Source organism: Sinohyriopsis cumingii, chromosome 2, assembly GCF_028554795.1.
Source record: "Sinohyriopsis cumingii isolate HCF-2022 chromosome 2, ASM2855479v2, whole genome shotgun sequence".
NCBI lineage: Eukaryota > Metazoa > Mollusca > Bivalvia > Unionida > Unionidae > Sinohyriopsis > Sinohyriopsis cumingii.
In genome coordinates this window covers 128,207,642-128,225,102 of record NC_142962.1, presented here as the reverse complement: position 1 = coordinate 128,225,102, position 17,461 = coordinate 128,207,642, and positions in this window count along the sequence as shown.

The window sequence follows — 17,461 nt, the reverse complement described above, 5'->3', positions numbered from 1 at the left end:
CTTTTTTTTTTCCAAACTAATAAATTTGGGGCTTGTATGAAGTAAAGAACCGAAAGTACAGTGAAACTCAAGGATGATGACCCAATCTGTCTGTCTATTGATGCGTGTATTTACTTAAGAAGAAATATGACCTCTAAAACACAAAGAGATACGGCAAGCATGATTAGATTAAACACAACGATGTTTTCCTTCACGCCCGTGTAATTTAGAGTTTCAATCGTCTTTGAAGACAAACTTGGTCTCCTTTTGTAAGGCTTGAAATAATAAAAAAAACTGAAAAATCTTAAGCACTTTGCTATAGATAATTTCATCAACAGACTAAACAACATAAATACAGTTACAACAATAGAAAGCCTTAAATCTTCTATCAAAAAGAAATGCATGAAAAAAAATTAAAGATTAACGATAACTAACCAATGAAACCGAATTTAACAAAGGCAATGACATGTGAAGAAATGTCTCTCACTTTGGAAAGGTAGGCGAATGTACTCTGTCATGCACCATCAACTTGAAAAAAATTATAAACAGAGAGAAACCTCAATTCAAAATTCAGTTGTTTCTTTTTCTTCAAAATTGTTTCGTTTCTTTTTTTCTTCTTTTTTTTGGAACAAATCTAAGCACTAATATAGAGTGAAAAAATGAGGGGATATTCCTAACGTTCATAATCACCTATATATGTTTGGACTTGTCTGTGACTTATCCACAAAACAAGATGTACATATTTCTGGTCAAGCTGCAAGTGTGTGCGTGTTTTTGAAAATGGTAAAAATGGGATATACAATTTTCTCGTGACACTTATAAAGTGAAGAGTCTGTGCAAGTGTCAAAAGCCAAAGTCATATAAGTTTTGTATTTTGTACGGCTTGTAAAGATTTCCACTTTAGAAAATGTGAAGTATCACAAGTTATTATCACAAACAGAAGTGGAACATAGGGGCTTGCAAGAAAGAAAATAACCCAGACAGTTGGTGTCATCAAGAGTGTTAGAGACGGTACCCGAACTTGCTTGCTTGCTTACTTGAATTAAAGTGTTTTTCGCTCTAATGGAGCATGTATCACTGGTTTAATAACGCACCGCGTGATTTTTAATTACTCCTGGGGAAGGAAAGAGAGCCTCATCCCCCAGGCTTTTATGTACTCACAGACTACTTTTAAATTTAGCCACTCAGGTGTAGGACTAACTAGTCCTTAACAACCTGACTGAAAGGCTTTAAACATGAGTGGGAATTGTCTCACCACACACTCATTTTTCTGTCCGAGCGTGGTAAAGGAGGAAAAAGGTGCTCAGCAAGACAGCCATGGATGTTAAGTACTCACCAAAACGCTAGCTCGTACTTATTTCAAATCAAGTCGTGTCACCAAAAAAGACGACGTGTACGACATCAAAGGCATTGTCAAACGCAGAATGCCTCAATGCTAACTGGCTAGGTCTGCATTTCTTGCTCCCGCTGCTGTTTGCGTATATTTCTTCCCTCCACACCGAGTTCTGGGCCTAATTCTTTAAATTTCGTTGTACCCGAACTTACATTATCCATATTATCACCAACAAAAAAAAAACAAAAAAAACGCACAGACCTAAAAGAAACACTCACTCACTTTTTACAGAACATTACTATTTTTAAAATTTTGATAAGCGACGGAAACGAAGGACTTAGAGTCACACTTTCTAACCAAGATAAATAAAGAAATCATGTGCTGATAGACTCACTTCTGTATTTTTTCTTCTAACTGACTAACATATCATAGGCAATGGAATGTTATTTCTTTTCGAGAGTATGGGGTAGCCCTGAAATTTGTTTTGGGAACTTGAAGCTATGGCGATCGCTTAGGTTATAAGATGATGGCCTCCTCTGACGACAGGCTTTCTCACAGGATAAGGTCTGCTTCTTCGGAAAAGAGAAGAAGAACTCTTTGGTGTCGATACAACTGTTGACAAAGCCTCTGTCATGTTCATGCTGCTGCTGCTGTTGCTGCTCTCTCTGCTGTTTATGAAGTCTGTACTTCTCCATCCATTCTTCTTTCTCCTTCTTGAATTCCTCCTTGAAGAGCTCTTCTTTCAGGTCTTCAGTGACTTTCAACATTATGATATTGTCTATCTCTTCAGGTTTCGGTATCAGACTTGTCATGACCCTATGCAAATTCACATAGGCATCGTTCAACTTGGCTAATCTTGAGCACATCTTCGTAGGAAGATAAGTTAACAATGGATGGGCAGACTGGAGACTGCCCCGTTTTTATGGTCAAAGCGCGGACGTGAAGGAAAACATTACTACACGGTTTTCGAGTCGAACCGTTCAAATAGTGTTATGGGAGGGATAGAGAGAAGTCAAAAAGCATGAATCAGGATTCCTGTAGCCAAACAAACCACAAAGACATTTTTTTCTTCAAAACACAACATTTTTTTATTCAAAATCACTTAACACTAACCAACAACTCTAACATTTTTTTAACAATAATCCAACCATATAACATCAAACATTTTTTTCAAATGACAAACATTTTTTTTTCAATTCACACTCTACTTTAAACAGGGCTGACAACGTTATGAATGAAATTGTGATTTCCACTGTTGGAAGTCATTAGGCCATTGATGGACACTACGTTTCCTAGCTTGAGACAAAAGATAAGCATAATGGTCACAAAACCATCGATCTACTTTCACATCGTTTCTTGAAGATGAACGAGGATCAAAATGAGTTACTAAATGTTCTAAGGAATAGCCCAGGCTGCGATGATGCAGAAAATACATACAGTACTGTCCGCACACCAAGGAATCTGTGCCTTGTAATTTCACATTATTGAATCGGGTGGTCTGAGCATTTCTTCTCATAAAGTCGGTGATATCGTCTTCCAAAGGGGTCAATCCGTACGAATCAAAATATTTCACACATCCTTCTTGAGGAAAGTAAACGGCTACCCAGTGGGTTCCTGGGAGATGACTGTCGTCCGTGTTGATGATATAAGCTTGATGGTTTTCAGGTTTGCGATGAGGGAGTTCATCTTTAGCACAGACGACAGGATTCCAAGAAGCCGTGTACGAACTGTGGTTCAAAAGGTAATAAAGTTCTGATGTATCCATTTCTTGTTTTTTTCTTCTTCACAGGTAATGATAAGTCATCAATTCGATCCTGACTTTTTGCTTGAAAATGTCTGACAAGTAACCGTTTCTTCGCCTTGTCTCCCAACTCTGATCCAACAGAGCTTCGTTGCGATGGATCTCTTGAGTGGTTAATGGAGGACAATAATGTTCACGCAAGCCTTTATACCACTGTTGTAACACGTCTTCTTCCGAGATGAGACTCCAAGCTTCGTCCAGATATTCGTCCAATTTTTCTTCTTGACTCAGCATCAGGCATTTATCGTGTTGAATTTGACTGGGATGATCGTTATGACATCCATAGCAATCTTTCTTGATCAATTCCTTAATTTTTTTCTGTCAAGACTGTATCATAACAGAAAACTAAATGTGATTCTTGTTCTGGCCATCTAGACTTCATCATGATGACTTCTTCGTCTTTGTCTTGGGGTTCTCCTTCCTCAGGATCTTCACATTCCATGTCCAAAGAATCCCTACTATATAAACACTGATAAAAGTCTTCCATGACTTCTAATAGTCTAGAATGACTTCTCTCAAACTGTTGGTTTATATCGTATTGTCCAATTCAGCATACAGGATGACGTTCACCGTATTATCTGCGCGTAGATTTTCTGCAAACTGAAATTCCACACACATCTGGCCGGATTTTATAGGGTGAAAATGTCACTCGTCGCTGTCTTGACTTACAATTCGTTAGAGAACCGTTTTCGAAAATGGAGTTTCACTGTAACTTTCCCTTTGGAGAATGGAATATTTTGTCCCAGATCTCCTTTTATAGCAATGTTGACAGTGTCTAAATACGACTTACTGACGGGCAAATAGTGAGGATGTACAAATTCACGGTGTACGTGATAGGTGTTTGCACCTTCCTGGTCATTGTTTGTGGTACTATCCACTTTCAAAGGAATGACACGCAGTAACGGAACAGAGGTGTGTCCCACCACGTTGTACTCCACCACATCGGAATACACAAAGATCAAATTAAGTCCTTGGTTCAGTTCTACCGGGTTTCCAAAAGCTCTGTAAAAGCCATATTACTGTTGATCTTGGGGCTCAAATTGTTTGCGACCATTTCTGCATGTCCACCCAAAATTTCAAACAAACTACCATTGAACCTGAGGGACAATGTGTCCGTATCTTGAAATTTGATCACGAGACGATGAGCCACTTTATGGTACTCAATCTTCACACATTTTTTGGCTCTGTTCAGTGCTTTGCCAAAGGCTAAGTTGAACCTGTCCGCAATAGTGTCCACCAAATGTTCACCACTAAAATAATAACCTGAAGGAATTTTCAAGGTGTAGATAATAAAGGCTGGATTGCTGGCTGGTCTTGTGTCCCCTAAAAACCCGATTTTATTGATTTCTTCCTTAAATTGGGCAATCAGGATTTCCACCTCGAAAGTGTTTTGCTTTTCGGTGATGTTTTTGATTTGTGTTGGGTGAATGATTTCCACTAAAGCCACTTCCCAATGGGCTTCGTGATCTAACTGGATGGTCTGAGGTAATTTGACCGTGTAACAGCACAACGTGTTCTTGGGAAACACCTCCATGGAACTGTCACTGGGTAAGGTTAAGTAAAATTGGTTGTTATTGCTCATAATTCCAGAGTTTTGTGGCTCTCCGAGGCGATACTGGAAGTTAGAGGAGTGTCTCGGCCCAAAATGGGGTTGTTGTTGGAGTGGTGACTGGCACTGACACTGGACACAAGGTTCCCGTTGTTCCCGTTCGAGGAGAATTTCAGGGAGGGATTAGGAAGCAGGTAACCGATGTAACTGCTCAATACAATTGTCCACAAGTGTTTGTCTCCTTGTTGCAAACTCAAATTGGCAATGGCTGCACCGATGACACAATACACCACGAAGGTTTGGTAGAAAAAGACGATTTGCGTTTTAGGCACACGTTTTCCATACCACACCCACAAGGGTTGTGTTTGTAAATCTTGCAGAGAAGAATTGGGTGAAGGAGTGATCGCAGCAGCTGAATCTGTGTGAAAGGGCATGATGGTCACTTCTTTTTATAGTGCAAAGCGTCGATGCAAGAATGAAAACTGGGTGGATATCCTTTCCAACGTACTTTGACTTCTTTGACACGTCGTTTGCCCACTTTACGGTTTCTGCGTTTGACAATGCCTTTGATGTCGTACACGTCGTCTTTTTTGGTGACACGACTTGATTTGAAATAAGTACGAGCTAGCGTTTTGGTGAGTACTTAACATCCATGGCTGTCTTGCTGAGCACCTTTTTCCTCCTTTACCACGCTCGGACAGAAAAATGAGTGTGTGGTGAGACAATTCCCACTCATGTTTAAAGCCTTTCAGTCAGGTTGTTAAGGACTAGTTAGTCCTACACCTGAGTGGCTAAATTTAAAAGTAGTCTGTGAGTACATAAAAGCCTGGGGGATGAGGCTCTCTTTCCTTCCCCAGGAGTAATTAAAAATCACGCGGTGCGTTATTAAACCAGTGATACATGCTCCATTAGAGCGAAAAACACTTTAATTCAAGTAAGCAAGCAAGCAAGTTCGGGTACCGTCTCTAACACTCTTGATGACACCAACTGTCTGGGTTATTTTCTTTCTTGCAAGCCCCTATGTTCCACTTCTGTTTGTGATAATAACTTGTGATACTTCACATTTTCTAAAGTGGAAATCTTTACAAGCCGTACAAAATACAAAACTTATATGACTTTGGCTTTTGACACTTGCACAGACTCTTCACTTTATAAGTGTCACGAGAAAATTGTATATCCCATTTTTACCATTTTCAAAAACACGCACACACTTGCAGCTTGACCAGAAATATGTACATCTTGTTTTGTGGATAAGTCACAGACAAGTCCAAGCATATATAGGTGATTATGAACGTTAGGAATATCCCCTCATTTTTTCACTCTATATTAGTGCTTAGATTTGTTCCAAAAAAAAGAAGAAAAAAAGAAACGAAACAATTTTGAAGAAAAAGAAACAACTGAATTTTGAATTCAGGTTTCTCTCTGTTTATATTTTTTTTCAAGTTGATGGTGCATGACAGAGTACATTCGCCTACCTTTCCAAAGTGAGAGACATTTCTTCACATGTCATTGCCTTTGTTAAATTCGGTTTCATTGGTTAGTTATCGTTAATCTTTAATTTTTTTTCATGCATTTCTTTTTGATAGAAGATTTAAGGCTTTCTATTGTTGTAACGGTATTTATGTTGTTTAGTCTGTTGATGAAATTATCTATAGCAAAGTGCTTAAGATTTTTCAGTTTTTTTTATTATTTCAAGCCCTACAAAAGGAGACCAAGTTTGTCTTCAAAGACGATTGAAACTCTAAATTACACGGGCGTATCTCTTTGTATTTTAGAGGTCATATTCCTTCTTAAGTAAATACACGCATCAATAGACAGACAGATTGGGTCATCATCCTTGAGTTTCACTGTACTTTCGGTTCTTTACTTCATACAAGCCCCAAATTTATTAGTTTGGAAAAAAAAAGATAACATGCCCCTCAATACTGTAACACGTCTGTTCTGACTCTACCGATGTGAGTGTGAGTGTTTATGTCGAAATGTTTAAGTGAGATATAAAAAAATGGTCAACTTGAAAACGCGAACCAATACTGTGACACTCAGTATTTTGATGTGGTAAGAGGAAATGGTACAACACACACAAAGAGGGCTTGTAAGTTCACATTTCAGTCTGTCTGCACTGTAATGGTAACAACGCAAGAACATAGGGATTATTATGCCACACAGTCCTAGAACAAAACAATGCATCATCCGTTGTAAGCCATTTCATTGGCTATACTTATTTTCTTACCGTGTTCGCTTCGAATTGACTTGAGTAGCTATTCAGACAGTGACGAGAATGGCCATGCTTTACTGGGTCTATCCTATAGGCGATTTATATAAAAAAATATTTTTAAAAATTAAACTAATGCACGAACAATCGTACCATGGGCGATCCCATGGAAATTGTGTCCGTCTTATTGCAAAATACATCAACATTTAATTTAACCGTGCAGATCGCTAGAACAAACCTCTGATAATATACATTTTAAGAAGTGTTGTGTGACACGGATCGCCATTGTCGCTTGGTGTCTGCTTTCTTGTTCGAAAAGAGATCGTTTCGTCTTGACTATAAAAATTTAATTTGACTAAGTTTGACGCACTACTTGAACTCATACATTTACGTTGTAGGTGTAAGCCGTCGTTCTCAGTTTTCTGGAAGTTCGTTTTTGCGTTTCTCAGATGTGATACTATTTTTTATGGACCGAACGAAATTTCTTTTGGCGTGAATCAGGACTCGTGGTTTTGTGGCATAATTGGAGAGCATTGATTAAAGCTCAGTTATGTCGTCTTCGAAATCGCTGACACGGATTTGAACTAACACTTCAGGTTTTGTGTGAGGCGATACGGTACATCATTGCCTTTTACTTTCTCAATGAAATCGTTTCATCTTATTGCAAAATTACATTTGACTAGGTTTCATACGCAGCAGATCCCTGTATATAAGGAGAGTGTCTTAGCGTCATAGTATTCATTCCACTCTCAAACGATCAAGAAGATGGAAGAGTCAGCACAGATCGACCTGCTGGTCAAATATTTGCTAAAAGTCATACGAAAGCATAATTCACATGCGAAAGTGGCAACAAAACTTACTCTTTTGGTCGTTGATTTGATGAGAGTCATACGAAAGTGTGTAAGTGTTAATGAAGTTTGCTATATCTGCAAAAGTAAATGGGTATTTGTCTCCAGAATACCTGCTTCGTCTAAGAAAGAGAGACAAAAGTCAAGATACCTAATATCGTTGTCGGGAGAAAGGACACTGGGATTCAGAGTGCCCTACGAGAAAAGAGAAGAAACAGAAACAAAACGAAACAGAGAAGAGGGATTCAGAAGAAGAAGAAATTGAATATGATGAAGAACTTGTGCCAGTAAAGACATGGAAATGGAAAAATTGACAATGTGAGCCGATGCGTTGGCCCTGATGTGAAATTTCATACTACCTTCTAAAAGAGAATAGACCAGAAAGAAAACGTAAGTGTCTCTTGGTCTTGACATTGTATAATAAGGATGGCGTGTTTTGTTTTTACTCACACTTTATGAAATTGTGCTCTTTCACCTCTCTCTATCCCTCTGGATCATGTTTTAGTTAGAATTGAAATGGAAGGATGTTTTCCTTCACGCACGCTCTTTAGGCATGCAAGTCGGTAAACAATAGTCAGTCTATTCATCCATCATTTTGTGTCTTGATGTTTCCTAAATCACACACTGATGCCATAAAATAACGGGTTAAATGGGTTTTGTAGTGTTGGGAGTGGGGGTGGGGTGTAGGTGTTTGGCAGAGTTGGTCATTGCAGGTGAGGGATTAGGTGCTTTCAAAAAACTTTTTCTTCTTCACTGTGTTGATGGAATATAATGGGCTATGTTCTTCATTCTATGTTGATAGCATATATAAAGGGTTATTTCTTCACTCCGTGTGGATAGTATATAATGGTTTTCTTCTTCCCTCTGTGTGGTTAGTATATTATGGCTTTTTCCTCTTCCCTCTTTGAGGATAGTGTATATTGGGTTATTTATTTCTTCCCTCTGCGTAGATTGTAGATATGGGATTTATTTTATTTACATCTCACCTCCGTGTGGATAGTAGGTATGGGATTTGTATTCTTCCTCTTCCATGTGTAGATAGTATATTTGGGGTTTGTATTATCTCCCTTCTGTGTGGATAGTATATTTGGGGTTTGTTTTTTTTCCTCTTCCCTGTGTGTGTGTGTGTGTGTGTGTGTGTGTGTGTATTCGCGTACGTTGTGTAGATCGTATATTTGGTTGTTTTTTCTTCTTCCTCCCGAGTGTAGATCGTATATTTGGGGTTTGTCCGCGTTAGCGACGTTGTGTGGATAGTATATTTGGGAATTGTATGCGTTCGGGTACGTTTGTATGGAAAGTATATTTGGGGTTTGTATGCGTTCGCGTACGTTTGTATGAATAGTATATTTGGGGTTTGTATGCGTTCGCGTTCGTTTGTATGGATAGGATATTTTGGGGTTTGTATGCGTTTGCGTACGTTTGTGTGGATAGTATATTTGGGGTTTGTATTCGTTCGCGTACGTTTGTGTGGATAGTTTATTTGGGGTTTGTATTATCTCCCTTCTGTGTTGATAGTATATTTGGGGTTTGTTTTTTCCTCTTCCCTCTGTGTGTGTGTGTGTGTGTGTTCGCGTACGTTGTGTAGATTGTATATTTGTTTTTTTTTCTTCTTCCTCCCGAGTGTGGATAGTATATTTGGTGTTTGTATGCGTTAGCGACGTTGTGTGGATAGTATATTTGGGGGTTTTATGCGTTAGCGACGTTGTGTGGATAGTATATTTGGGGTTTGTAAGCGTTAGCGACGTTGTGTGGATTGTATATTTGGGGTTTGTACGCGTTAGCGACGTTGTGTGGATAGTATATTTGGGGTTTGTACGCGTTAGCGACGTTGTGTGGATGGTATATTTGGTTTTTAATGCGTTAGCGACGCTGTGTGGATAGTATATTTGGGGTTTGTATGCGTTAGCGACGTTGTGTGGATAGTATATTTAGGGTTTGTATGCGTTCGCGTACGTTTGTATGGATAGTATGTTTGGTTTTGTTTTTTCCTCTTTCCTCTGTGTGTGTGTGCGTATGTCTGCGCGCGTACATTGTGTGTGTGTGTGTGTTTGTGTGTGTATTGGTCTCTGTTTGTCCCTATAAAACTCACTTTATCCCTATCGGATACACTCTACCTACCTACCTACAGTAACGTGTATTCAAGTCAGCCACTTGCAACACTGTTGACATTTATCCCCTAGTGTTCAGTACAGTGACGTCACTGACGCTGGAAATTTTGAGACTATAAATATGGACTTGGGGATTTCCATAGGTTGTAGCTATACTATGTACTAGAGTTCATAAACAGGAACGTCACTCAAGCTGAGGCTATAAAAAGATAGTGGGATTTTCCAAAGGAATAACCCACAAGTTGGAGCTATAAATAGATAGTGGGATTTCATATGAATTTCAGCTGATTATAGATACATAGGTATTTATCCACGATCGTCACACAAGTTGATATTGTAAGTAGTTACTAATTTTATCGATTTTATAGTGTGTGTGTGTGTGCGCGTATGTCTGCTCGCGTACGTTGTGTGTGTGTGTGTGCGTATGTCTGCGCGCGTACGTTGTGTGTGTGTGTATTGGTCTCTGTTTGTCCCTATAAAACTCACTTTATCCCTATCAGATACACTCTACCTACCTACCTACAGTAGCGTGTATTCAGGTCAGCCACTTGCAACACTGTTGGCATTTATCCCCTAGTGTTCAGTACAGTGACGTCACTGACGCTGGAAATTTTGAGACTATAAATATGGACTTGGGGATTTCCACAGGTTGTAGCTATACTTATGTATTAGAGTTCATAAACAGGAACGTCACTCAAGCTGAGGCTATAAAAAGATAGTGGGGTTTTCCAAAGGAATAACCCACAAGTTGTAGCTATAAATAGATAGTGAGATTTCATAGGAATTTCAGCTGATTATAGCTATAAATAGATACATGGGTGTTTATCTACGATCGTCACACAAGTTGATATTGCAAGTAGTTACTAATTGTATCCATTTTAGTCTAAACCATTGTAACTTAATTTTCGGGGATATGTTTATTTTCCTTTAAATTCTGGGACAATTTCGTCATTTTAGCTTTACTTTTAGTCACATCCATTTTGTCGTTGAGCATTTCCTTGATTATAGCTATTTATAACATCATTACAATTATGCAAATTTTTGAACACCCCAACAAGATTTCAGGTCTTGGTAATGCTTTATATATAAATCTCACGCTTGTACTTGTATGTTTCTGTCTCTGTTGTGTTTGACCCTCTACCATCATTGTCCCTAGACAGTCCCACCATGTTCAATTCCCCTTGACGCTATACAGACCCACCATGTTCAATTTCCATATGTTAAATTCCCTTGAGGCTATGTCCCCCCAGGGGTTTCCGTAATGTTAAATTTCATTGTCCCTAGACAGTCCCACGATCTATTCCCCATGTTAAATTTCCCATTGTCCCTAGACAGTCCCATGATCTATTCCCCATGTTAAATTCCCATTGTCCCTAGACAGACCCACACTATAGTCCCCTGTTCCATTCCCCTTGTCCCTAGACAAACCCAAACTCTATTCCCATGTTAAATTTCCATTGTCCCTAGACAAGCCCAAACTCTATTTCCATGTTCAATTCCTCTTGTCCCTAAACAGACCCAAACTCTATTCCCCATGTTCAATTCCCCTTGTCCCTAGACAAGCCCAAACTCTATTCCCCATGTAAAATTCCCTTGTCCCTATAGTGGCCCAGCAATTTTCCCTATGTTAAATTTACATAGTCCCTATAGTGGCCTAGGGGTGTTTTTAATGGTAAGTCCCATTGTCCCTATAGTGGCCCCATTCACTACTAAGGGTACACCGCAGCCGTGCGAATAGCCACTGCCCCACTCTATTGATATTTGTATTACACAAGAGATTTCCAGAGTTTGATTTTGTAATAAACAATCACTATATTTATGTATAGTATGTGCTGGGCAAGTATATGCACACTTGAACTTGTATCTGTGTTGTGCAGGCGGACTCGACAGGTATTCTTTTAAATGTCACATGTTTCATTAGACAGGTGCTTGATCCAACACTTGTTGGCCAATCCGTTTCATTTAGAACAACTTTTATTTCAATTAGTTTTTATTTCATCAAAATACATCTTTAGTTGATACGTCACTATGACCACAGGCACTTTGATGCTCAACGTCAATGGAAACATCTTTATTAAAGTAGTACGTTATATTCCTAATAAATTTAAGTGGGGTGAAACGTCCCAGCTGAATCGACCTGACCGAATGTAGCGCATGGTGCCGAGTCGTCACGATGAGCCGTATAAGAACACAGGCGTTGGAGAAACTAAAGAACATTGCCGAAAGCGTCTTAAAGATTATGTGGATTAATTAATATTTGTATAATGTCAATTTACTCTTCTCTAGCGACTTAAATTTTTAATAATATTGTTGACTAGGCCGCCTGCTGGATGATTCGGACTAAGCTGATTTGGATCGAGGTGGATGCAGATGGAAAGCCATTCTTATTCCGACCATCTAAAATTTTTATGAATAAAATAATAACACACACATACCTGATTTATTTTAGTAGTAGTTACTGTTTTCGTAAACATGGAGAATTTAAAAGTTGATTTTCAGGTAATAAATTTACACAAGTGTTTCTCGTAAATGTCTAGCCGAAATTACGAACAAAACTGATATGAGCTATCATCTTAATATTTTTTAAAACCCAAATACGTTTTCAAGGTTTACAATAAATAAAAAATGAAGTTATTCTTTGAATTAATATCTTTGAAAACATTTTGAAACTTTTCATAAATCAAGTCAGTATCGTCGAGTTTCAACACTTAACCAGTAGTGTATTTGAATTGATCTATGACATTCAATGATTTCACATGCAAACCTATGGGCAGCTTCGCCGCCAAAATTATATTAATCAAATGATTTAGTATGAAATCAAATGATTTAACCTAGCAAATGAAATGATAAATCCAAATTCCAAATGATGTGGTGTCACATGAAATGATTTAACGAACAAAACCGAATGATGAATTTAGATTCCAAATGACGTGGTATTAAATGATGTAGTGTGAAATGAAATGATTTAACCCAACAAACGGAATGATGAATTCAGATTCCAAATGATGTTGTGTGACATGAAATGATGTAGCATGAAATGAAATGATTGAACCCCAAAAATGAAACAATGAATTCAGATTCCAAATGATGTGGCGTTAAATGAAATGATCTGGTATTAAATAAAATGATTTAAAGAACAAAACGGAATGATGATATCTGCTTCCAAATGACGTGTTATTAAATGAAATTATGTAGTCTAAAATGAAACTTAAAAAAATAGTTTCCTTCTTTCTTTCCATGAAAAGATTTATGTAGGGGGAAAGACAGAAGGACGAAGAGTCCATGTATCTATATAAACAGTTATGTATGGATATGTGTTCATATACGTGTGTGTGTGCGTCTTTTGTTTTATTTTTATGTCAGTCGCTGCTGTCCTGTATCACTGTATAGTTTGGAAAGCAGATTTCTTTGAGTATGAAGATAACTTGATTAAATTGTCAGGCAATTTAAAGAATTTATTTTGTCTTACATGCAAAGCAAAAGCGAGGTATATTGTATCACTTTTCTACTTTGATGTCATTGGCAGTGCGAACAAGAACAAAATATCAAATTAATAATAATAATAATAATATGTCATACCAAAAGTAACAAATTGTCATTGCCACAAGAACAATGTTTGTTTCAAATCATAAATACATTCTAACTTTGCATGCAAGCAGTGGCATACTAAAGGTAAATGGTGTCGGGACGACGATGATAGCCCAAAGGGGTTTTGGCGCCACAACACCTCTGGCGCCCATCCATGGTTTTGGTTCCCCAAGGCCACTGACGCCCGGAGCAAACACTCCGTCCGTACCTCCACCCTCCTTTACTACACTACTACATGCAAGTTTATATTATCTACTTCCTTCTCCTGACATCATAGACCTAAAATCAAGGTTTCTTAATCATGTATTTCCAATTATAAGTCAAGCCCTATAGCTCAGTGGAGTCCCCCCCCCCCCCGCCCCCCAGGTTTGATCTCCTTGTCATGCCACTTAGTATTAGATAAAATGAATGAGCGATATTAGTTTATTACTAAAATAGTCCATTTTAGTCAGAAGAGATTCAAACTTTGAACTAAAGTAGGACATTATCATCCTTGTGTATTCCGAGACGATGAAACATAAGGTAGCTAGGGTAAATGACCCTTGGCTGATGATGTGATTATCTGTGAAAGTGAGAAAAAATGATTGACACGTTTGTGTAATTGTGTCACATACACACAAATATAAAAACCAATTCCACAAAAGCATTGTACCTCGTCATCAATTATTTAAGTACAATTTTCTTCGGTTCCCAAAAGTGTTTAAACAGAAGAGTGTTTTTTTAGGTGATCATGAATATATACAATCAGGTTAAAAATAATGTTAACCCACAAAATAAGCATCCTCCAGCTACATCATCATCATTACCACTGGCAGCACTATCATCATTGTTGTCATCACCATACCATTATATCAATTTAGATAATTCATTTCCTTCTTCTTCTTTCTTTTCTTCTTCTTGTTCTTGTAGGAAGAAGAATAAATAGATTAATTAATTAATTAATTAATTAATTAACTAATTAATTAATTAATTAATTATTGCCATGGTAGCTTATAACTTTTCAGTACTGACTAATTTTAAGATCAACCAATAACAACGTTATCCACAAAAGTGTATAAGCCTGTCAGTTTCACAGGCTTCCACATATCAAGAAACTCGGTGTATATGTTGCTTTATTTCTTATATGTTGGTCACTTCTTGATCAAAGTACATAAAGGAAGAAGTACTTTAGGTATGACATTGTTTTTGGCTATATTTCAAATGTATTATCAGTAAACGGTAATAATATATGGCTATATGTATATTAGAAGCAAAACTGAAGAAACTATGGCCATTAAAATATTAAATTAAAATAAATAATTTAAAATAAAATAAAAATAAAAATTAAATTAAATTAAAATAAAATTTTTGAAATGCACATTAACATGGAAGTTTATAAAAGTATATGATAAAAATTTACACGAACCTTGTGCATGCAACATTTGTGCAACAAGTTTTAGCAATTTGCATAATAGTTAAATTATTCTTTTGTATTTTCTATTTCTGTCACATTTCATCTTTTTATAAACCAAAATTTTAGTCTTTTATCTTCCAATATATAAAACTTCATACCAAAATAATAACATTGTATTTTATATGAATATCTAGTTTGACTGAATTATTAATGTCAGGTAGTTTTATAATTCCGTTCCAGTTTTCCATCTGCACATTATTTCTGTTGCGTCTACATTTTTAACAAAAACGAAGATGGAACTTTCATTGTGATATATGGTTTTGTAAAGTTCCTGAAAAAAAATTTGTGAAAACAGAAAATATTTTTACAAGAATCAAAGAGACATGATACTGGGATAATTCAGACAGAAGAAAAGAAATTGATTCCATTGCTGTCTTTCTTTCTATATATATTTCAACACTATAATGACTTCCATATTTGTAAAGTGGCATGTGATGAGCCCTTAGAAAGACAAACGGTCCACATCTTCAAATAGATCAAACAAATCAACATGGAACGTGTATCAACAATAGCATCTCTTGATACTTTGAGTTTGGATCTAGAAGTGTTACAACTCTATGGTGTTAAACTAAGTAACAGAAAGAAGCGAAACCATTAAGTTTAAGAAAAGCTAACTTTGTGCACCATCAACAGATTTATTATGTCAAGTAAATTCTTTTCTTCTTCTTCTTCTTCTTCTTCTTCTTATTGGTGAACGTGGTATTTGTGCAGCTGTTGTCTTTAATTTATTCTCTTGATATTGTTTTATTGTGGTGCTGTACATATACAAGCTGTTCTCCCCCTTTTTTTGACACGACTGGTGGCGCCACCAGTATGTCAGAAAAAAGGCGGAGAACAACTTGTTGGTCTAGGTGGTGCTAAATAGTGATGGTGATTGTAATGTTTTGTTATTAAAGAATAACTCCAGTAGGGATCTATACCTTTTCTCATAAATTTTATTCAATAAAATATGTATATATGTCACCAGTATCACATGTGAAGGCGCGCACTGAGAAAATATATTATGAAAAGGAGAGCGAATGAAATTTGTTCAGTGTGGAAAGACTTAGTTTCTAATGATTCGACGACAAACTATAAATGATATGTTCAGTAAAAGGACAAATAATGTCAATACAGTTTATAGTACATCGATACCTCGCTCTATGCCAAATTATAACTTTCTTCTTCCTAAGCCCGAAATGGAATTGTATAAAAATAGTTTGGCCTTCGTGGGTCCAATCATTTGGAACTGTCTTCCTATAGATGTTCAAAAAGCATCATCAGAACATTCCTTTCGTCACAGGTATCTGAAATGGATGCAATCCAAATAATGTCGATAACCGGTTATGGTCAACTTTCTGGTATATTTGTATCTGTATGTATTATATAAAATGCTCCTGGGCGTTCACCCGTGTGTGTGTGTGTGTGAAAAAGCTTTCAATCATGCATGTTGGTGTACACAATGCTCTCTGTGCTGTCAACACTTAATTGTTCCTGTGTATATCAATCATTATACCTTTTCTGTATGATGTTTGTTTCTCAACTGTATTTTATATATTTGTCTCTACATATGCAGATAATAAAGTGCCACAAGTGAGATTAATTTATGTACTAATTGTTTCACCATCATCACATAAAGACTATTATTATTATTATTATTACAAAATGCAAAGAGAAATTAACATTGAACGAAAGATGGAAAACAAAGAAAAACGCATGAAATTAATATGTAAAAACAAGGCGTGGAGAATAGATATATATATATATATATATATATATATATATATATATATATATATATATATATATATATATATATATATATATATATATATATATATATATATATAAGTTACGCGATTCAATGAAGTATGCATTGAATGAACGATGGGATATACAATATGAGGGCGATTATTAACTGGGAAGGTAAGATACAGTGTGAAAAAGGTAAAGTATATGGTAAGGAATTATGATTTGTTATAGGCTGATATCAATTGCTAGTTCCAAGTTTTATATGAAACAGAATGATCCAGGTGAGTACCATTTATCAATGAAGTGAACCAGACTCAATCGGTAAAAAGACGGCTTTTATTCTGCATATTAACCTGGATGTAAGAAGGATAACAGTGCCTTACTCGATATTTGCTTCCTTATGATAATATGAACGAATACGTTTAATCTATATGGCGTATTTGTATTCAACGCATGATAATTATTTATTAATTACAAAACAGCAGTACAGTTGAGGAGACATGAATGCCCTCAAAGTATTTTTTTCATTGAACTTAAACCCTGTGAAGGCATAGCAAAGACCAGCTGTTGATGTAAATCAGCTCTAGTCCAGTGTAGAATGTCTGATTACTTTCTTTGTCAAGAACTGTTGAGTGACATTTAAAGCTAATCAGAATTAAGCTAACACTATATCTCCCATCCTGAGTATGTTAACATTTAAAATGTAAAGTGACCTGGTGACCGCGTTTCTGAAAAAGTTCTGTCTCTCACGTGGGTTTCAAATTCTTTCCAAACGTGTGAAATATAAAGTTTGCTTGATAGATGCTGATTTGCTTTCATCAAGAGGCAAGTATCAGGGGTTTAAAAAATTCACTCGGAC